Source organism: Balaenoptera borealis (assembly GCF_965194805.1).
Source record: "Balaenoptera borealis genome assembly, chromosome: 11".
Taxonomy (NCBI): domain Eukaryota; kingdom Metazoa; phylum Chordata; class Mammalia; order Artiodactyla; family Balaenopteridae; genus Balaenoptera; species Balaenoptera borealis.
The window spans coordinates 107,686,723-107,709,610 of record NC_138868.1 but is presented as its reverse complement, the minus strand read 5'-3'; the positions used below and the strand labels follow the sequence as shown (position 1 = coordinate 107,709,610).

Below are 22,888 nucleotides of genomic sequence, written 5' to 3'. Positions count from 1 at the left end.
CCTCGGGCGCCTCTCTGAGCTGCGCTCCGATGCCGCCGGGCGACTCCTGACCCCGCCACCTTTGTTTCCTCGGGCCAGTCAGCACTTGTGAGAAGTTTTCCTTAGGCCATTCCCACCTCCCTGTCCTCTCGAGGAGGAGAGAGGAGAGAGTGGCAAGGCAGTAGGAGGATTCCCTTCCCTGGCCGGGACCCCTGGCTCGGTTCAGAAAGCCCCGGCTCCGAAGGGCGCCGTCAAGTTGGAGGGTATCCGTTCTGTCCCCACGCGGTCAGGGGCGATCGTGCTTCCTGGGGGGTGGGCCTGAGGCAGGCTCCTCCTGCACCCCCTTGTGGATCAAGGTCAACAGCAGGAAACTGACACAGAGCCGGGTTCTCCGTCCTTGCGTGAGCGGGGGGGACACCGCCTGAGAGTTGGGGGGAGAACTGCCCTCATTACCTGTCTCTTAGCACTTACCCCTGGGAATCACCACCTTTTACTTCTCACCCTTACTGATAGACATGTATTACCATCCCCATTTTACAGGGGAGGAGAGCGACTCTGCCAGGGGTCAAGTGACTTGCTAAATTTCGCCTGTAGCTAATGTGGGGGGGGCAAAAATAGGACAAACCAGACCACCTTCAACTAGTTTTATTACCAGTAGGAGTTCATTTTCCTGGTTCTTGCAAAGCAGTGACAGGTTTGGCAGTTAGGCTGCACTCCTGCTGCAGACATGCCTGGTTCACCTCTGTCCTATAAACAGCCCTTCTGCCTCCTAGATTTCTCTCAGTTTTCCCAACTTGGAATGCCACTCTCCCTTACACCAATGCGACTCCTACACATCCAGCAGGGCCCAGCTGACAAACCTCTTCCTGCACGAGGCTTTCCCCTCCCTCGCTAGCCTTCACCCATCTCCCTTTACTCCGTGGTCCAGTGTTTATATTCTGGGCCATAAAGTCTAACCCTTCATTATGTCACTGCTTTTTATGATTCTCTCATTGTTTCATTTTCTTCCGTCTTATTCCATCAGTCAGGTGATCTTCATAAGGGCAGGGCCCATGGCATAGGCACTTCCTTTACGTACCCCGTGGTTTCTATCACGGTGCTGGGCACAAAGTCGCACTCAGTGACTCTTGTTTGGCTAATTGAACAGACACACTCTAAACCTGGCCAAATGTGGGCCCAGGAGCTTTTGCTACGAGCCCTTGAGGAGTGGTATTAGTGGGCTTTCAGCCATTAATCCGCTAGCAGCAACTCCCCCTCACTGGGTGGCTTGCCTGCCTGGATTACCTGAGAGGGAGAGACAGAGCTTAACTGTATAGAGAATACACACTAAGACATCCAAGGACTGCTTAGACCAGGTGCTGCTTCTTTAACGTTGCCCATGGTATGCGGTGATGGAGGATACCTAAATGAAATGCAAACAGTTAGATACATAATGTGAAAGATCTGGTCTAAATTGAAATAGAACAAACAAACAAAACCAGAAGGTGAATGACTGCTTTTTTGGAGGAGTGGTTCCATGTTTCATGAGGAGGGTTTTGAAACTGTTCAAATACATGTCTGAGGCCAGGTCTTTTCCCCTCTCACCCTCTCAGTGTGTACGCGTGCTCATCCTTGCAGGTTATAACATGTTTTCACATACGTCATCTCATGTATTCCTCACAAAACTTTGAGAGAGACTAACAGTAACAACAACGTTTATAAAATACCTGTAATTATTTAATAACTACTATGTACTAGGCACCATTCTAAGGACTTAATGTATATTCAGTCATCTGTTCCTTGCCATTTTACAGATGCAGAAACTGAGGCACTGAGAGTGCCAGCAGTGGTTGGTGATGGGAATGTCCCCAAGGCAGAGGTGACTCAAGATTCTTTCATGATGAGAGCTCCATTGAAAGAAAGAAGATGCACTGAGTAAGGAAACCAACATTGAACACCTGCTCTGCCAGGTAAGACTGCTAGGAGCTTTGTGGGCACGTTCTCCCCGAATCTTCACGGTTACCTGTAAGGTTATTGTGTTTGCGTTGTGACCTTCCCCCACATTTGAAGAACCTTGGCTTCCCAAGGTCAGCTGGCTAGCGTGTGAGCCAGGTCTGGACTCACGCGCCTATGCTTTCCAGCACCGTGCTGAGTGCCCGGGGTGGCTCAGCCTTCTCTGTCTCTTTGTTTCTCCTTGAGGGGGGGGGGGGCAATGTTTATTTCGCTGGCTGGGCTGGTGAGATCCTTATCACCCTTAAAAAGCGTGTATTAAATCTCTAATTGTACATGGCACTGAGCAAGGCACTGAACTATTTTGTATACAAAAATAATTGAGTAAAGTACATAGACAGGGGCTCTGCCCTCTGGGAACAAAGGATCCCCAGCGCGTGAAGGTGGCAGGATGGCCCAAAGAGCCACGGTCCTAGAGTGCACCCTCCTTGGCAAAGGTGTGTCCTGGCTGACAGGGGGAAGTGGCACCAGGGGTGTGGGAGAGTTTTCCAAATCCATCCCCACTTCTGGGAAGGGCCTCTGAGCGGTTAGGACTTTGGGGGCAGATAGAGGTGGGTTTGAAGCCTTCTTAGTAACTGTGTAAGCTTGGACCAGTTCCGAACCCTCTCCAAGCTTCATTTCTAACCTATGGAATTGGACTGAACAGGTATCGTTCTGTTAAATGAGATGATATACTTAATGCACTTAGCACAATGCCCGATATACAGTATGCACTTAATCATCGGTAGCTATTGTCATGGCTGTTGGGTAGGTAGCTTGTTCTCAGATTGGATTTTAAGGATGAAGGAAAGGTTCGTGGTCAGGAAAGGGGGACTTCTGACTGCACAGCAGGGTGCCCCTTCGCTGCCCCAGGGCTCGGTGGCTGTCACAGGCATCACGGCCCTGTGTTTCCTACCCCCTCCTTCTCCTGAGACGGCCAGGGGGCTTGGCCTTTCTGGAGCGGCCCCTCAAATGTCTGTCTCATATTAAATGGTTGGTCTTGAGTTCTTTATTCTGGAGAGACACGAGGCTTTCCAGGGGCAAAAGACACGAAGGAGAAGGGAGATGCATTTTTTGAATAGGAATTCAACAAATGCTGACCGCCTCTGATATCTGGGGCCCCAGTCTCCCCAGACCCACAGGGGGGGCTGCTGCCCTGGCAGTACTTGCTGAGGAGTTTAGGGACAGAGCCGTAAACCACATCTGGGTGCCGAGGGGCTGCCATGGCAGATGGGCCACTCCGTGATGTTCTTTGCAGCCTTCGAGAGTCCCCAGAATGCACACCCTTTGCTCACCCGGAGCTGGGCAGGGAGTGACCAGGGGCACACGCCGCAGAAAATCCCTTTTGTTTCTTCTTAGCAGAGCCCCTGTACAGCACTGGCTTCCTGCTTAATGGCCTGTTCTGGGTGGGGAGGCGGGGGAAATGTGCAGAACTAAGGGAGAAAAAGATTAAACTCACAATAAAACCAAACCCAAGCATCACCGCCGTCCTGTCTCCTCCTCCGCAGCCCTGACCCTACTCTGGGAGCTGTCTCCCCGCCAGTTCCCCTCCCAGGCAAATAACATTTATTCCAGGAGGCCCTGACACACCGGGCCTGAGCAAGACAATGCTTGATTGTTCTTCCTTCCCCCTGCGGCAAAAGATGGGCTGGAGGAGAGCGCCGCGGAGAGGGAAAGGAGCAGCCCCGCTGCTCTCCCGCGGGACCGGCTCCGGGAGCTGTCAAAACAGGCCTAAATCAGGGCGGGGGAGGGGCGGCGGGCCGGGGATCACTGCCGCTGCTCCCGACCTGCTCGCAAAGTTTCACTCTTTTCCCCCAGTTCCTGGCAGCTGTGGCCACTTAAACGGCTTTTGCTGCCATTAAACAGGAGAGTCATTAAGTCACGGAGCTTAATGAGGCTTTCAAGGGTCCAGTAGTCATCCCTCGGTGAAAAGTGCCAATTCATCGCTTGGGAGTTAACAAACCTGGAGGTTGTGACTAAGTCAGAGGTGAGCAGCTCCAGCGCCCAGATTGACGGCTCACCCCAGCGTGACCCGGCGCTGAAAACCAGGCTTGTGTGCAGTCAGAAGGTGGGAGGTGGGCGACCACTCGCAGAGAGTTGGATTGCTGGTTTCCCCAGCTTCTCAGCTGGTGTTTGGGCCTGAAAGATCCAGAAAGCTCTCCCGTCATTACTGGTATTTATCAATCAGGGGCTTGTTGAAGCCTGAGACGGTGTGTTGTCCCAAAGTGTATCTCTCCTGAATCAGGCCGTTGGCATCAGGGACGTTAGTTCTGCTGCCCGCCCCCTTGACGTTAGGGATTTTGTCTGTTGCGCCTTTGAACAGTGCCTGGTACTACGCTTGTAGAGTATGTGTAGGAAGGAAGGAGGGCAAATGGGAACCCCAGGGCCCACCTCGTCTACCCTCCATCGGGTGGGAGCCCACTTGTCACTCAGCAGTGTCTGGAAGCGACTGCCCACAGGAACAAGGTGAGGACGGATCTGGCGTGGGGGTGGAGCCCTCCGCAGCGTGTTCAAGCTTTCCTTTATTCAGACTCACTAAATGCTCATAGTCAGGTGAGGTGGGGAGGGGAGGTGTTCCTGTCCCCATTTTGCAGATGAGGAAACTGAGGTTCAGAAAGGTAAGTGACATCTAAGCAAGTGACCCCACGACATCTGATTCCTGGTCTAGTGCTCCACGGGCTCTCTCTCTCATAGGTGGCACAGGTGACCGTTGGGCTCAAGGACTTAGCTCCTAACCTGGCCTTTGTCCCACTGCCGGTGCCCCTTCTTCACCTGTCAGGACCCGGCCAGACTGCCCCTCTCACTCAGAGGCCTGGCACTGGACGGGAATCAGAAAAAAGAGGAAAATGGCCCAAGAGCCTGCCTCCTGGCCTGTTTTCCTGAGGCTAGAAGGCTGTCAGGAGAAGGGTGGAGAGGTCTGGGGCCGAGGCCGTTCTCAGCAAGGGGGCGTTTTCCTTCCTTCAGCCCTCTTGTCCGCGTGTCACTCTCTGCTGTCGCGGGGCTGAACCGGAGGATGGGCAGCAGCTGCGCAGAAGCACGAGCGCGCAGGCTGGGGGAGCTGCAGGGGACGTTTGCCGCCGCGGGCGGGTGGCGGGGGTCTAAAGGACGAGTGGCGGCTCCCGGGACTACCTGGTTCCCTGTGACTGCATGGGGGGGACGTGCGGCCTCGCCGCCGCCCCCAGCATGGCCAGCCTTCTAGAAACACTGCTCCTTACGGGAATTGGGCTTGGCTCTGTGATCCGGGACTAGGGAGGTTAGACCCTGTCTGGGAAAGCTGGATAACTGACAGTCTGGCTTATCCCGTGTGGGATTACTCAGCCTGTAAAAGGCCTGTTTATTTGTTAAGGGAGGGGCAGATCCATAACCCATCTGTGGACACCTGGATGGCAGAGGAGAGAGAGCTGCACCTCTTTGCCCGCCCAGCACCCCGTGGTGGCTCTCCCTGCCAAGCTGCTGTGGTTGCTGGGAAGAACACCTGGTGGGGGAGTGATGGGAGAGCCTCCCGCTGGCAGCTGCCGCCTCTGCCCAGAGCCATGATCGTGGAAGGCCCAGGCAGGAAGCCTGAGAACACTGTCCCAGACACGTCTCCCTTAGCGCCCTGCCCCGGAGTGGGCCTGGCCACATTGGTGAGAGCAGGTTCACCACCTCCCAGAAGCTGGCTGTCCAAGAACCGCTCTGAGATTTCCCAGCCTTTCTTCCCATGACTGTGCTAATTTTGGCTCCAAGACCAAATGAGTGGAAGATTCAGGGGGTTTTGAGTCCTAGGTTACAGGTCCGAGCAGGGCATATGACCCCTTCGCTCCTGGTTTCTCCACACCATGTCTGTTCCGATGGCAGGAAAGCAGAGGGGAGAAGCTGGCTGACGTTTACCTTGTTTCAAGGTGCCATCAGAGAACAGGTAATTATTGTAAGAATGTCTGGCATTGGAAAGAGCACGAGGTCGATGCTGAAGATGCACAGGCCCCCGTCCTCGCTCTGGCCTGAGTCAGCTGTGTGACCTTGGGCAGCGAGTTAGTCTTTCTGAATCTATTTCCTCACCAGAAAACAAAAGAAATCCGATTGACGTCTCCCAGGGCCCCTTCCAACTCCAGCATTTTATGATTAGACAGCTACTAACCTACTTGCCCTACTAGCTACCACTAAATGTCGTTCATTTACAAAGAAATGCCACTGACGCCCCCTGGGGGGGACATGTGCTCTGAGTTGTTCTTCCTGCTCTGCTGATGGATCTGCAGCGCCCCACACCTGCCTGCCTGTCTCCTTTGTCTGCCTCAGTTCCCACGCAGGAAGGCTGGCACCATGGCCTCTGCTGTCCTCTGCGTCTCTGGGAGTGCGCCATCCAATAGCCACGCTAGCCTGGGAGGTCTGGGTCTCAGTTCCTCAGGAACTGACTTGGCTTCTCTGAGCCTCATCCACCTAATGGGACAGAGAACCCTCCCTGGGAAAGCACTTCGGGGTGCTTCAGTGGGAGAAGCAAGAGAAGTGTGAAGCGGCCTCATTGTGGAGGCTGAGGATCTAAATCCCAGAGCCTGTGGGAGCCAGTGGACCGCTACTGATGGGCCGCACGTGCAGTGGGACTTAGCTTCCCAGTTTGCGTGGAACTAAGGCCTCCTGGCAGGCGCTGTGTGGCCTGCCCACATGCACTGTGAACTGGGATCAAGACGCCCTCTTTTTGTATTAGTTCTGGGCCTGGTTTTGAAGCATCTTGCTAGGACCGTGGATGGTTCTGCAGTGCATGTCAGTGAGCGCTTTACAGCCTCTCTCATCAGGCCTTGTGGAGCTCTGCTTCCTTCGACCGACTCGGTGTGGGTGCCAGGCTGAGGCTGCTGAGTCGCACGGGCAACAGACAGGGCTCTCCTGGACCCACCTTTCCAGGGTAATGAACTCACGGGATCAATCTGAGAGCTCCTCTCTCCTCTTCGACCTCCGCCTCCTACCTTACCCGCCACCCCCAGCTTCTGGTCCTCAGGTGGGACCTGTTAAGCCGGGCAGCAATTAGCCAACTCAGACTTCAAGACTCTCCCTAGAACAAGTCGAGCAACGGCTTGATAACCCCGGGATGAAGAGGTCCCGCTTTGCAAGAGATCCTTGAAAGGACATGAATATTAATGGGGAGGGTCCTTCAGAGTCATTTAGAACTACTTGTAAGTTACTGAATCTGCCGAGTTCTCTCAGGCCTCGAGTGGTGTCCAGTTGCCACTTCCTCTGCCCAGAATCCTCTTCCATTCTCACCTGCCTGGTTAATTCTTACCTGCTCTTCAAGATTCACTCCCTCCACGGACTTCCCTGGTGGTGCAGTGGTTAAGAGTCTGCCTGCCAATGCAGGGGACAGGGATTCGAGCCCTGGTCCGGGAAGATCCCACATGCCACAGAGCAACTAAGCCCGTGCGCCGCAACTACTGAGCCTGCGCTCTAGAGCCCGCGAGCCACAACTACTGAGCCTGTGTGCCACAACTACTGAAGCCCACGCACCTAGAGCCCATGCTCTGCAACAAGAGAAGCCACCACAATGAGGAGCCTGTGCACTGCAATGAAGAGTAGCCCCCGCTCGCCGCAACTAGAGAAAGCCCACGCGCAGCAACGAAGACCTAACGCAGCCAAAATTAAAAAAAAAAAAAAAATTTAAAATAAAAGATAGTCATGGCTTCAACTGGGGCAGCAGCTATGAGATGCAGGGGGATGCTTAGAATCAGGAAATATGTTTATGGTAGAGCCAATGGGATTTCCTAAGACATGTGGGAGAAATGGAATTGTCAAGGATGGCACTAAGGTATTTGGCTAGAACAATCAAGAGAATGGAGTTGCATCAGCTGAGTTAAGATGATTATCAATGAAGTAGATTTGGCGGGAAGGGAGAATCAGAAGTTCAGTTTGGGACAAGTAAGGTTTGAAATGCCTATTTGATATCCAAATGGAGATGTAGAGTGGGCAGAAGGTGAGTCAGTCCGGCATTCAGGGAGTGGTCAGACTTGTAGATGTGAATGTGGGGCTGTTGATACTTAGACTGTATTTGAACAGGAAGGACTGGGTAAGATCGCCTAGAGAACAAAAGCATTCCAAGGACTGAAACTTGGGGGTCTCCAGCTTCTAGGGGTTGAAGGAATTAGGAAGATGCTGAGGAGACTGAAAAAAGGAAGTGAGACTGATATTCTGGAAGTGAAGTGTTTTCTTGGAGGAGAGGGTGATTGACTATCAGGTATAACTGGGAGGTCAAGGACAGGGTTGACCATTGCATCTGACAGCTCAGAGGTCACTGGTGACACGTTCAGAGCAGTTTCAGTCGTTTGAGAGAGAACTGGAGAAGAGAAAGTTCATATGAACAACTCTTGAAGAATTTTGCTGGAAAGGTGATCTGAGAGATAGGTCACTAGATGGAGGAAAATGTGGGTCAAGGTGGTTTTTTAAAAATTGCATTAACTTATTAATTAGTTAAGGAACTATGGGTCCATTGACATGGATTTTTGAGAGCTTAGCCTAGAGCCAGGAGAGGAGATTGAGAAAAGGTTGTTTTCATCTTTTCCGCATTAGCCCCTGTCATCCCAGTTCTGCCTTCTCTCTTTCACTAAATGGTGAGGGTTGTATTCATTTTTGTATCAACATCTTGTGCAGATTTCTAGTCTCTCTGATATTTAGCAGACCAAGGAGACCACCTGCCGTTTTATATTGGATGCCTATCTACCATGCCATGTCATCTCTTTTCTAGAAGACTGACATTTGGCTCTGTAAATCATTGGATGCATTGATAATGCCTGATTCATGTATTATAATGTAATTTGGTAATTATATGGTGAAATGATATATCATTTCCAGGGGTGGCATAATATGGTTCATAATCTTTCACAATAATCAATTAATAAGTATGTTGCATTAAGGAACTATTTAAATAGTCTCTAAGTGTCAGATTCTTCACCTTTCTACACAGTGACTAACATTCTTCTAAGTATGATAGAGCATGCACCAGAAGACATGACTCCTCTATGCCTGACACTGTATATAAATTAGTGAGAACCCATACAAATGTCTGATCATGTATTACAAACTTGAGATGAATTCTAGAAGAATATAATAGTAACCCACAGCACCAATACCATAAATAATAACATTAACATGGAAATGATTGACTCATGTTGGAGTTGACTGGGGATGATTCTTTTTTTTCTCATGGCAAGGCACATGGTTTCCCTTTTTTTCTCTTTTTTAACATCTTTATTGGAGTATAATTGCTTTACAATGGTGTGTTAGTTTCTGCTGTATAACAAAGTGAATCAGCTATACATATACATATATCCCCATATCTCCTCCCTCTTGTGTCCTATCTCCTCCCTCTTGCATCTATCCCTTTTTAATAACAACACACAAATAGGCCTCACTTTCCCCCTTACTTCTTGGTAGTGTAGTAAAAAAAATAATGAGCTTTGGGGTCAGTCAGATCTACATTAAAATCCTTACTTTGCTGTTTATTAACCGTGAGACTGTGAACAGGTTACTTCTGTGAGCTTTAGTTTCCTTATCTATAAAATGGGAATGGTGATACCTACCTCACATGGTTATTGTGAAGTTCAGCTTAAATGTGAGTGTCAATGTAAATTGCCTAGTGTGATATCTGGTGTAGAACAGACAATGATAGCAATTAGTGTACTTAGCAGTACTCGCAGTGGCTGTAGGGGTGGCTTGGTGCTGGTAGTGATGGGTGCAGACGCCTCCCTGGCGTGGAAGGCTTCTCTCCATGCTCTAAATCCTATCAGCAGATGGAAACGGGTTTATCCATCATCCACGGCATTAGTCCCTATCGGCTTTCATGCATTCATGTAATAATCTTTTATTGAGAACCTTGTAAGTTCCACACAACAAAATCCGTGCCCTCTTGGGGCTTATGTATCAATACTAGTGAGTTTTGGAAAAAAAGCTCTGGGTCACCCCAGATTTAATATAATTCTTTCATAGTCTCCATCTTTATTGCTTTAAATTACCACCCAGCCTCTGGCCAAACCTGCTCCAGGTGAGAATAAACTGAGGCAACTTGAGCCCTTCATATACACACACCAGCCACTAGTGACTTTTCTCTTATTGTCGGGAACTAGCTAGCTTAGAGTTTGATTCCTTCCAAGACTATTTTATTTTTTCTCTGAGCGGGAGGAATGTTCCTCTGATTAAGTCAGGTATGAAGTCAGGTCTCTCTTCCCTGTAGTTGGGATTTGGGGCAGACTGAGAATCACCGTGCCATGTTGGGCTGAAATTGTCACATGACTCAGTGCCTTACTGTCCACTTGTACAGGGAAAAAGAAAAAGGAATCCTGGGTGCTCAGCAAAGAGGAAAAAGCTAGAAGCCTCTGTGGTAGATAGTAGGAAGGAGGCCAGGCCCGAGGACAGACACAGAAAGGTGGACCCTTAGAGCCTGGGCTCCTTTTGAAGTCCCCGCGCTCCTAGAAACAGATCATGAAACTATTTAATAAAAAGTTAACTGTATAGTTGCAGGTAATCACAGCCAGGTGTTTCTTTCTTCAGGTCTCAGACCTGAGTGCGTGTCCCCTGGCTGTCAGTGTGCACGGTGACAAGATGGTGGGAACTGGTTTGACACCAACATGAACCCTTCACCGAAAACTCAACTCAACCCCAGGGATTTCTGAGCTGTCCAAGAAAGTTTGATGACTTTCCTTGCTTAATCAGGCCCTGTTAAGCTCCCTTGAGGCTAAGTAAGGAAGAAGGGGCCTTGAATTCTTTTTTTTTTAACATCTTTATTGGAGGATAATTGCTTTACAATGTTGTGTTAGTTTCTGCTGTATAACAAAGTGAATCAGCTGTACGAATACATATATCCCCATATCCCCTCCCTCTTGCGTCTCCCTCCCACCCTCCCTATCCCACCCCTCTAGGGGGTCACAAAGCACTGAGCTGATCTCCCTGTGCTATGCAGCTGCTGCCCACTAGCTATCGGTGTTACATTTGGTAGTGTATATATGTCCATGCCACTCTCTCACTTTGTCCCAGCTTACCCTTGCCCCTCCCTGTGTCCTCAGGTCCATTCTCTACGTCTGTGTCTTTATTCCTGTCCTGCCCCTAGGTTCATCAGAACCAATTTTTTTTTTAAACGAGGAAACTTTTTTTTTAATTAATTTAATTAATTTAATTTATTTGATTTTTGGCTGCATTGAGTCTTTGTTGCTGCGCGCAGGCTTTTCTCTAGTGGTGAGCAGAGGTGATTCTTCATTGCGGTGCGCGGGCTTCTCATTGCGGTGGCTTCTCTTGTTGCGGAGCACGAGCGCTAGGCACGCGGGCTTCAGTAGTTGTGTCACATGGGCTCAGTAGTTGTGGCGCATGGGCTTAGTTGCTCCGCGGCATGTGGGATCTTTCCGGACCAGGGCTCGAACCCGTGTCCCCTGCATTGGCAGGCAGATTCTTAGCCACTGAGCCACCAAGGAAGCCCCCATTTTTTTTTTTCGATTCCATATATATGTGTTAGCATATGGTATTTGTTTTTCTCTTTCTGACTTCACTCTGTATGAAAGACTCTAGGTCCATCCACCTCACTACAGATAACTCAATTTCATTTCTTTTTATGGCTGAATAATATTCCATTGTATATATGTGCCACATCTTCTTTATCCATTCATATGTTGATGGACACTTAGGTTGCTTCCATGTCTTGGCTATTGTAAATAGTGCTGCAATGAACATTGTGGTACATGACTCTTTTTGAATTATGGTTTTCTCAGGGTATATGCCAGCTTTTGCACAGCAAGGGAAACCATAAACAAGATGAAAAGACAACCCTCAGAATGGGAGAAAATATTTGCAAACAAAGCAACTGACAAAGGATTAGTCTCCAAAATATATAAGCAGCTCATGCAACTCAATATCAAAAAAAGAAACAACCCAATCCAAAAATGGGCAGAAGACCTAAATAGACGTTTCTCCAAAGAAGATATACAGATTGCCAACAAACACATGAAAGGATGCTCAACATCATTAATCATTAGAGAAATGCAAAGCAAAACTACAATGATGCATCACCTCACACCAGTCAGAATGGGCATCATCAAAAAATCTACAAACAAATACTGGAGAGGGTGTGGAGAAAAGGGAACCCTCTTTCACTGTTGGTGGGAATGTAAATTGATACAGCCACTATGTAGAACAGTATGGAGGTTCCTTAAAAAACTAAAAAAAGGGGCCATGAATTTTATGTCTTTCTGTGGGAAGGTAAATTTCCAAAAGCAACAGCCCTTCCTCCAAATAAATATGTAATCAAAGTAAGTACAGTGTTATCTGCTTTGTAAAACTAGTGTCAAAATGCCCTCCTGACTGCCTTCTTCCAACTAAAACACTGACCCTCCTTTGTAGAAATTCTGGAATCTCCATGGCCTAGCAGAGTAACAATATTCACAGTAGTTTAAATATATGTGTTAAGTCAAATTAGGTTTCACTGGTCCCCCCTCCTCATTTCCTTGTTATCTGTCATTTACTTCCAATATGCAGTGGTTGCTGCTGGACACTAGAGAAAATCTGTCCCAATGCCCATAAAATACCAGCTCCTGTTTCTCTGACTTGGTACCCACAGGGACGTCAGAACAGGAAGGTTCATCCTTAACACCAGTAATTAAGGACTTAGCGAGCTCTCTGTTTTACCACCCCTTAAGTCAGCAGTCTCCTACTCATTCATTGGCACGTGTTCTCCTGAGTGATAATTTTCACTCTTCCCACAGGTAAGTTTTTCTAGGAAAAAGTTCGACATTGGATATCACTTTAGTCAGATAAAGAATACCTCAAGCCCTTAACCCTACTCCATCCCAGTGGAAACTGCAAGTTAGCTTCTCCAGAACAGAAAAAGTCATGTATTATAATGATGCTGATTACACTCCCTTCCACCCCCGAAGAATAGCATTTCATCGTATATAGAGGCATCGTCAGGTAGTGGTTCAGATCCTGGACTCCAGAGACAGACATGGGTACGGATCCCTGCTTTGAACCAGTAACTACCCATGTGACCAAGTAGCTTGGCTTCTGTACACCTCCCTCACAGGGTGTTGTTACACTTGTGTGAATAAGACAACATATTGCAGTGTTTTGATGCTAGATAGTGCTCAGTTGTTTAAAAGAAAACTATGTTGATGGTCCTGATTACAACTGATATTAATATGAGCAGCCAACAGGGATTCACACAGCTCCACTGTAAGAATTTCTGGAAAAGAGGAAAAAAATTGGTTCCCATCACAAAAGACCACACATTATATGATTGCCTTTACCTGTTATATGAAATGTCCAGAACAGACAAATCCATAGAGACAGAAAGTAGATTAGTGGTTGCCTAGGGCTGGGTAGCGGGGTATGGGGGGACATGGGGGGATCACTGCTAATGGGTACAGGGTTTCTTTTTGGAGTGGTGAAAAGGTTCTTAGATTGATTGTGGTGATGGTTACACAACTCTGAATACACTAAAAACCACTGAATTGTAGACTTCAAATGGGTGAATTGTATGGGATGTGAGTTATGTCTCAATAAAGCTATTATAAAAAGTATATTAGCTCCCATTTATTACTCAGTTAATCTTTATAATAGCTCATGGTTTTATACAACAGTCAAGAAGGCTGAGATTAAGATGTATTAAAGCAACTTAATCTGGCCCATACAAGTAGCGTGTAATGTACCCAGGATTTCCTATTGATTGATTGACTGGATCTTAGTTTCACAGAATTGGATTAATCATAATCTTTGGTTCATGACACATTAGCCCCTTTGGTCCACTGAAGGCCATCTTTTATTTTGCTTTATTTTATGCATGTATGCCTGCTGAATAATATAATAAATACATCTGACCGCCCCCTGCCCAAAGCAAGGCTAGAATATCACCAATAATGTATAGTTGCCTTTGTGTTTTCTTCTTTCCCATCCCTGTCTCCTCCCAGAGATAAGCACTACCATGAATGCTGTGTTTACCTTTCCCCTGCCTCTTTTTTTTTTTAATTTTAAAAAAAATTTATTTTATTTTTAATTTATTTTATTTTTGGCTGCATTGGGTCTTTGTTGCTGCGTGTGGGCTTTTCTTTAGTTGCGGCGAGCGGGGACTGCTCTTCGTTGCAGTGCGCCGGCTTTTCATTGCGGTGGCTTCTCTTGTTGCAGAGGACGGGCTCTAGGCGTGCGGGCTTCAGTAGTTGTGTCACGCGGGCTCGGTAGTTGTGGCTTGTGGGCTCTAGAGCGCAAGCTCAGTAGTTGTGGCACATGGGCTTAGTTGCTCCGCAGCATGTGGGATCTTCCTGGACCAGGGCTCGAACCCGTTTCCACTGCATTGGCAGGCGGATTCTTAACCACTGCGCCACCAAGGAAGCCCTCCCCTGCCTCTTTTAGAAAGTGTTTTGTTTTTTTTTAAATGGCAATAAGTGCCTAAATGGCATATTATTTAGCTTAGCTTAGGTTTAGTTTTAATTTTGCATGGTTTTTGAACTTTATAAAAAGTCTATCAGGTTGTTCAACATAGATTCATCCATGTGGAAGAATGCCTCAGTGGCTCTTTTGTTTTCATGCCATAGAATATCACATTTTATGAATATACTATGATTTACTTATGCATTCTTCTTTCAGTGGGTATTGAGATTGTTTCCAGTGTTTTGCTATCTTGATAAGTTCAGCCGTGATTATTTTTTGTATATGTGTCTCCTTATACACGTGCTAAGTTTTCTCTTGGGTATATCCTTACAGAAATTAGGTGAATACCTAGTAGATTTGCTGGGTGTGCAGGCATTCAACCTTACAAGATAATGTTACATGGTTTTTCAGTTTCCACCAGCAATGTGTATGAGACCCTGTCAATATCCAACACTTGGTATTGTCAGACTTCTTAGATTTGTCAACCAAATGGATGTAAACCAGCATTTCATGGGGACAAAATGTTATCTGCCTCTTCCTGATTATTGGTGATGTGAACATCTCTTTATAGGTTTATTGATCATGTGTGTTTATTTAAAAAATAAATATGAAATGCAACTTTTATTTAAAACTTGAAGCCAACCCAAAATGTTGCTTCATTTTATTTCACTAACTCCTCCATGTCCACAGGCTAAATTGACTGGTTCCCTGTGTGTTTCTTGTTCTATGAAATGCTTCTTTATGATTTTATGCTGAGTTGAGGTTTTTCTTATTTGTAGGAGTACTTTATATACTTTTGAAACTAATCTTTTTTGGCTGTATATATTTCCAATATTTTCTTCAAGTTTGTATCTTGTATTTTTGCTTTCATTGGAGACTCTTTTGACAAATGAATTTTTTGTTACAATATTTATGTATCTTTTCTTGTATAATTAGCAATGTTTGTGTCTTGACTAAGAAATCTTATCCTATCCTATTCCAAGGTCATTAAGGTATTCGCTGTGTAGTTCTTCTGAAAGTTTTGAAATTTTGCCTTGACATTTGTTTTCTTAATCTATTTGGTATTGATTTTTGATGGTGTGAGGTAGAGTTCGTTTTCAATTATTTCCATGTAAAAAGCCACCTTTTTTCAATGAAGGGGATTACACCTATCCAACTTGAAAGCCCATGCTCTTAATCATTCTGCTGTTCCAAGGAGATAATGGTGTGGCATTAGACTGTTTGATAAACAAGGGCTAGGCACTTGGGAGAAAAGTGAAATAAGGCACAGTTTCTACCCTCAGTCTGTTGCTCAATATCAGGGGCTGAGGGCTAGATTTGGTCCTTCTTTTCAAATGATTTCTTCCCACTCTAAGTTTCATGATAACATATTCCAGGTCATCTTTTGGCACTGGCAGTTCCACAGAGGGGTTCCTATGGGAAGCTCTGGGTTCCACTTTTTAAAAACTAAATTTAGTGTTTTTTTAATTGAAGTATAGTTGGTATACGCTATCATATGAGTTACAGGTGTACAACATAGTGATTCACATTTTTTAAAGGTTATACTCCATTTATAGTTATTACAAAACATCAGTTATATTCTCCATGTTGTACAATATATCCTTGTAGCTTATTTTATACCTAATAGTTTGTACCTCTTAATTCCCTACCCCCAGGTTGCCTCCCCTTTCCTCTCTCCACTGGTAACCACTAGTTTGTTCTCTATATTTGTGAGTTTGCTTCTTTTTTGTTATATTCACTAGCTTGTTGTATTTTTTAGATTCCACATATAAGTGGTATCATACAGTATTTGTCTTTCTCTGACTTACTTCACTTAGCATAATGCCCTCAAGTCCATCCATGTTGCTGCAAATGCCAAAATTTCATTCTTTTTTTTATGGCTGAGTAGTATTCCCATTGTGTGTGTGTGTGTGTGTGTGTGTGTGTGTGGACTCAAGGGAATACCTATCAAAATACCAATGGCATTTTTCACAGAACTAGAACAAATAATTTTAAAATTTGTATGGAAACACAAAAGACCCTGAATAGCCGTAGGAGTCATGCTCCCTGACTTCAGACTATACTACAAAGCTATAGGAATCAAAACAGTATGGTACTGGCACAAAACAGACAGATAGATCAATGGAACAGAATAGAGAGTCCAGAAATAAACCCATGCACTATGGTCAGTTAATCTATAACAAAGGAGGCAAAAATTTACAATGGAGAAAAGATAGTCTCTTCAATAAGTGGTGTTGGGAAACTGGACAGCTGCATGTAAATTAGAATATTCTCTAACACCATCTACCAAAATAAACTCAAAATAGATAAGACCTAAATGTAAGACCAGATATCATAAAACTCCTAGAGGAAAACATAGGCAAAACCACTCTTTGACGTAAATCGTAGCAATATTTTGGGGGATCCTTGTCCTAAAGCAAAGGAAATTAAAGCAAAAATAAACAAATGGGACCTAATTAAACTTAAAAGCTTTTGATAGCAAAGGAAACCATCTACAAAAAAAAAGATGAGGGCTTCCCTGGTGGCGCAGTGGTTGAGAGTCTGCCTGCCAATGCAGGGCACACGGGTTCGAGCCCTGGTCTGGGAAGATCCCACATGCCGCGGAGCAGCTGGGCCCGTGAGCCACAATTACTGAGCCTGCGCGTCTGGAGCCTGTGCTCCGCAACAAGAGAGGCCGCGATAGTGAGAGGCCCGCGCACCGCGATGAAGAGTGGCCCCCGCTTGCCACAACTGGAGAAAGCCCTCGCACAGAAACGAAGACCCAACACAGCCAAAAATAAATAAATAAATAAACAAAGTAAACAATGCTTTAAAAAAAAAAAAAAAGATGAAATGACAACCTACTGAATGGGAGAAAATATTTATTTGCAAATGATATGACTGATAAGGGGTTAACATATATAAACAGCTCATACAACGCAACGTCAAAAAAACAAGCGACTTGATTAGAAAATGGGCAGAAGAACCGAATAGACATTTTTCCAAAGAGGAAATGCAGATGGCCAACAGGTATATGAGAAGATGCTCAACATCACTAATCATCAGAGAAATGCAAATCAAAACCACAATGAGATATCACCTCACACTGGTCAGAATGGCCATCATCAAAAAATCTACAAACAGTAAATGCTGGAGAGGGTGTGGAGAAAAGGAAACCCTTGTACACTGTTGGTGGGAATGTAAATTGGTGCAGCCACTGTGAAGAACAGTATGGAGGTTTCTCAAAAAACTAAAAATAGGTCTGCCATATAACCCAGCAATTCCACTCCTGGGTATATATCCAAAAAAAAACACTGATTCGAAAAGATACATGCACCACAATGTTCAGAGCAGCACTATTTACAATTGCCAAGATATGGGAGTAACCTAACTGTCCGTCAGCAGATGAATGGATAGAGAAGATGGATTCTACTTCTTCATCCTTGTTTCCTTCATTTCCTGGAGGTTAAAGTGACACCATGGGGAAGAGCATATGCTTAGGGCCAGACAGACCTGGTTTCAAGGTTCAGTTTTCCCACACGGTAACCCGGGGGAAGTTAAACCCTCTTGAGCCTCGGTGTCTTTGCTGTGTGTCCCCACGCGTAATGCACATCCTCTGCCGAAAGGCTTGGCTTCCTCATTCAGTCCTCAGCTAGGGGTGGGGACACAGGAACTTGTGACAGCCAGCCCCTCGGGGACCATCTGCACTGCGGAAGAGTGACAGCCCACAGAGCTGACACAAATGACAGATGTCCCCTACAACCCCCCAGGATGTTACCCCGTCTTATCTTTCTTCCCTCTACTTGGTTGGACGATCTTGTCGCTTCAGCTGGCCTGTGAGCTCCTGGTGGGCAGCCCTCAGACCTCAGCTTCTTCCAGGGTCTCACACGCAGTGACATGTACACAACAAAGCCTTCATCAGTGATCTTTGAGTGACTGAGTTAGGAGGGACAGAGACCCCGCTCTCAGGGTCTGGGACTGTAGGGCAAGCCTTTTGGTTTCCCAGTAGAAACAAAAACAAAAAACAAAAGCCAGCCATCAAAACAGAGAGGAGAGAAACCCTTTCTCCATGAGCCTCCCCAGGTGGTAAGAGCTGGCTTTGAGAAGCTTGGGTGTGACAGGTGGCCTGCCACTCTGTCCGTGGTTGGTCTCCACCACCTGGCTGGAGTGTTTATTGCTGGCACCTCTCACCCCTTGGCCGGGAGGGTTCTCTGGTTCAGCACAAGCAGCAGGAGAGAGGGAGCGACCCCATGGCACACACAGCTCCACCCCAGACTCCACAGTGCATGTTGCTCTGTGTGTAGCCTGGTAATTAATCAACAAGCAATGAGATACAGGAACATCGCTGCCTCCTGTCGCTGCCCAGGGCACTTTGCATTGTTACTGAGTACATTTTTCATCCGAGCTAAATAGAGTGCTGGGTAGGGTGCTGTTTCTTGCACTATTCACAGGCCCCTGGGATTTTTCCTTCTCCCTATGGTACTGTGAAGGGAACAGGCTGACTTCAGCGATTTCTGTGGTGAGGTCGTATGGCCCTAGGAGGGTTACCTGAGCCCGGGAGACTCAGGTAACCAAGGCCACTGGTAGGGATGGGTTTAGAGAGAAAGAGAGGCAGAAGGGGAAATTTGATTCAACTAAATCTAAGACTCATTTGAAGTGTTTTTGATAAGGTTCTAATTATGCTTCTTAATAGAGCAAATTTTTACAATGTTCCAAATGTAAATGTTGGAAAGAGGCTGCAAATGAAAACAACCAGGTGACATCTAAAGCCAAAAATAAGCCAAAAGTGATCTTAATTACTGAACTGCCTCAGGCTAAGTGGAGTTTGAATGATTGGCCTGCTAGAATCGACATCAGCCTTCCTCTCACTCACACAGAAAACTCTAGAACTTGACATTAGGGAAACTGGGCTTGCGACCCAGATGCGTCACCTGCTAGTTCCTTGGTCCTAGGCTGGCAGCGTAGCCTGTTAGTGCCTGACTGTGGGCATCTGTGAAGTGGGGCCAGTCCAGCCCGGCTCCCTGAAAGGTTTGTGTAGAGATTCGAAATGAGCTAATGTGAACGGGAGCTCCCGGAGTGTCCGTGCCTCACGGTGGATCCCAGCGGCTCCAGTGTACACCGGTGTCCATATCTTTCTCTCTAAGGCCTTTATCTTTACTCCTTCCTCAGAAGCCCTGCTCTTCATCCCTCTCTCCCGGTACTTCTTTTGGAGGTTCCTCTTCTCCCATTCAGCCCTTGATTAGGATTTCCGAAAAATATTTCATGGATCGTTAGTCCCCAGATGGCCCACCACCAGAGGGGGTTCCGAGGACAAATCAGTCTGGAAACAGTGAGCCCTGTAACCCCTTCAGAAAGTCCCGGGGCCTGAGAAGTCCTGTAGGAGGGGACCTCCTCTACCTTTGCTCCTTCCTCACTTAGCACCTCCCTCATGAATCTGACCCCAGAACCCATTTTTCACACATTGCCTATTAACCCCTCTCCCCCAAATACAGCCTGGGACCCGTCCTAGATGGTGACTGAATAGTGACGGCACCCACTGAATACTTAGGACGCGTCAGGCACGGTGGTGGTTCCCTATCAACATTTACCTCCCAAACAGCCCAGTGAGACGGGTGCATTCCAAGTAGGTGTGACTAAAACACGGGTCTGGCTGTCTCTGTGTTACAAATAAGGAAAGTGAGACTCAAGGAAGGCTAGGATTTTGCCCAGAGTCACAGAACGAGTACATGGTGGAGTGGGGCGTGACCCAGGCCTTGCCCCCAGGTCTGTCCAGCTATAAAGGCCCTGCCAGGCACTGCGCATGTGGGCCGGTGGCTGGTGGGCTTGATTTAGCACGGGGCCTTCGGACTGGAGCTTGCTGCCCTCTGAGCCCACGTGGTAGAAGGTGGAGCTGGTTGGGTGGTCAGCCAGCCCGGTAAGTGCAGCCAGCACGCCTGGGGCCCGTGAAATGGGACGGCTGCACCCTCGCAGTGCGCAGACCGGAAACCGAGGCTCAGGAGATGGAACGGTGTGGCCAGCTGGCCGCCATGCTGGAGCCCGGAGTGCTCTACCATCTGTCCTTTCCCCGGATCAACCCCCACCTCCGCGCTCCGAGCTGCCCTCCGGCATCTGCATCCGCGGTGCTCAGAGCTGCTTAGGTTGCTGGGCCGTTCTCACTAATTGGAGCCTCAGGGCGCTGTTGTGGTGCCTGCTGCTATAAACACTTTGCCAATCTGCATGCGTATGTGACATTATAAAAGTTCCCGAAAGATCTTATCCACCTTGCTGGCACCCAGCTGAAGGAAAAGCCAGGTAGAAAGACAATGTGTGTGTTATTAAAAAAAAGAGGTGTGGGGGAAGTTTCTTGTTTTTGTTCTCCGCGCAGGTGAACAGGGTGAGAAGTGGAAAACATCCAGTGCTGAGGCAGCGCCCGGAGCTTGCTTTGTTTTGTTTTGAAATTGCTTAAGAGAGATTTTCCTTGTACCTCCTAAGCTGCCTGTCACATTTGAAAAGCCGGAATGGGACTGTGAAGATTCTGTAAATGAATTCGTTTCGGAACATAGGGTTCTTTGCCCGGTGGGAACGAACTTCAGTGATCGCTGGGTCTGGCGTGTCATTTACAGGTGTGCAGACTGAGGCCCGTGACCTGGACCAGGCAGCCGTGGGCCAGCTTGACCTCCGCCCCAGGGCTCCCTCACACTCTCCAAAACACCCCAGGCCCAGCTGAACAGCGCACACTTGTTTTCAGCAGAATGAAACTCGATTCGATGCATCAAGACATGACTGAATGCTTCCCAAGCTGCAGAGCAGAGTCCTGGCGAGTCCTCCCCAGACCTCCCTGGCCTCTCCACTCAGCCCTAGCCAGTCCCGAGCGCCAGCCCCGGGCCAGGAGGGTACCTGCTCCACAGTCTTTACCCCCGGAGCTGCTTTTCAGTGTGGAAATCAAGGCCGAGAGAGATTCGTGTGTCTCGGGTCCGCAGCTGGGAAGTGAGACTGACCGCAGCCCAGGACTGGCTGCCTGAGTGCTTCAGTGTCGTTGGCTTCCTAGGTTGTGGGAAGAGTAAGAAAACATAAACACAGAACATTAGCACGGTGCCTTGCACACAGTGGGTGCTTCCAGGATGCTCGGTCCCATCCCCTGACGTCTTCTCTGAGTTCTTCACCGTCATGTAAATCCAATAGAAACAGAGTCTACAGCACACTGATTTATTAACTCCTGGTTCACCTTAATGACCTTTTCTTCAGAGAGACTTGCTAACCCAGTGAATGCACTTCCACAGCCCCCCAAACACTGATTTCCGGATGTGCTCAAACTTGCCAACACTTGAGGGGATAGAAGATGGTGGTTTACAACCAAGAAGCCGAGAAGCTGTTAAACACTTAAAATTTACAGGGAGAAATGTTCATCCTATCCCATCTCTCAGCCAGGAAAGAAGATATGCATCTTCTCTCTCCATCACAGGAAGCCTAGTTTGAGCAAACGTCTTGATATAATTGCTTGACGCTTTCCAACCAGTCTCCCTAGACATATTTTTAGAGGCCTCCTATGGAACAATTAAGCAGCACAACTCAGCATGTAAGACGGTTTGAGGGAAGAGGGTGGGGAGGGAATAAGGAACTCAAGAAACCCAGGAAGCCAAGGCCTTGGGCCGGGGAGAGGTGAGTCCATGGAGGGTTGGGGAAGTTTAGCTTGTGTCTTTCCACTGGTCCACTGTGGGCCTTTCTGCACCTCACCCCAAGCCCGGGAGCAGATTTGTCCTGCCACCCATGCTGCTAACATCACCAGAGCCAAGTGAGGATGGTGTCCGTCTATCAGGAAAGCCCGACTCCTCCCCCACTGCCACCACGCCTACCCTCCAGTTACTTCCAGGGCCGGACATCACAGCCTGGAGGAACAGTGTCCAGAGGTGGAGGGAGGACACGGGAGGCGAGGGGAGGAGTTGCAGCCATGCGACCCTAGAAAGTGGTGTCAAGGCTCCTGGAAGGAAGGAGGTGGGAGGGAACCAGTGTTTACTGAGTACATACTATGTGCCAAGAACTTGACACATAATCTTATTTAATCCCTGCAGAAATCTTGTGAGAGGTATTATTATCCTCTTTCTACCAATGAGGATACAAGAGGATCAGCAAGGTTAGGTAACTCGCCTGAGGTCACATGACAACTGAGGTGGAGCCAGAATTTGAATGCATGGCCTATGATTCCAAACCCTGTGTTCTTTGCACCAGCACTAGCGCCCTGTGAGATCAGTTCCAAAGTGCTGACTGTGTCATTTGTCCTTTGTTACCTTGTGAACTTGAGCAAGCTGCTTAACTTTTCAGCTTCCTGGTCCGCAAAATGGGCCTCCATGTAGTACCTACCTCAGGGGTATTGTAAGGATCAAGTGAGATGTGCATCTAAAGTGCTTAGAGCGATGCTCCGCATGTAAGAGTTCTCTAAACATCAGCCGCTGCCTTTACTTTTACTACAGATGCCACTGTCCCAATACCGGGGGAAAGGCACTCACCCTCTCTGTGCCTCGGTTTTCTCATCTGTGAAATGAGTGGGTTGGACTGCAGGATGCCTCATCTTTCCAGTAAAAGTGAAATAAAACTTTATTTCCAGCCACGAAATCTGATTACTCTG

General features: G+C 47.5%; 1 long non-coding RNA gene across 3 annotated transcripts in view; it reads left to right on the top strand.

The window, feature by feature from the left end:
- LOC309606253 overlaps positions 1–22,888 on the top strand; it is a 101,714-nt gene that overhangs the window by 3,804 nt on the left and 75,022 nt on the right. For all 3 annotated transcript variants that reach the window (XR_014231718.1, XR_014231719.1, XR_014231720.1), the window contains one exon: positions 1,773–1,928. This is a non-coding gene — a long non-coding RNA (uncharacterized lncRNA). The remainder of the gene's footprint in view (positions 1–1,772; positions 1,929–22,888) is intronic.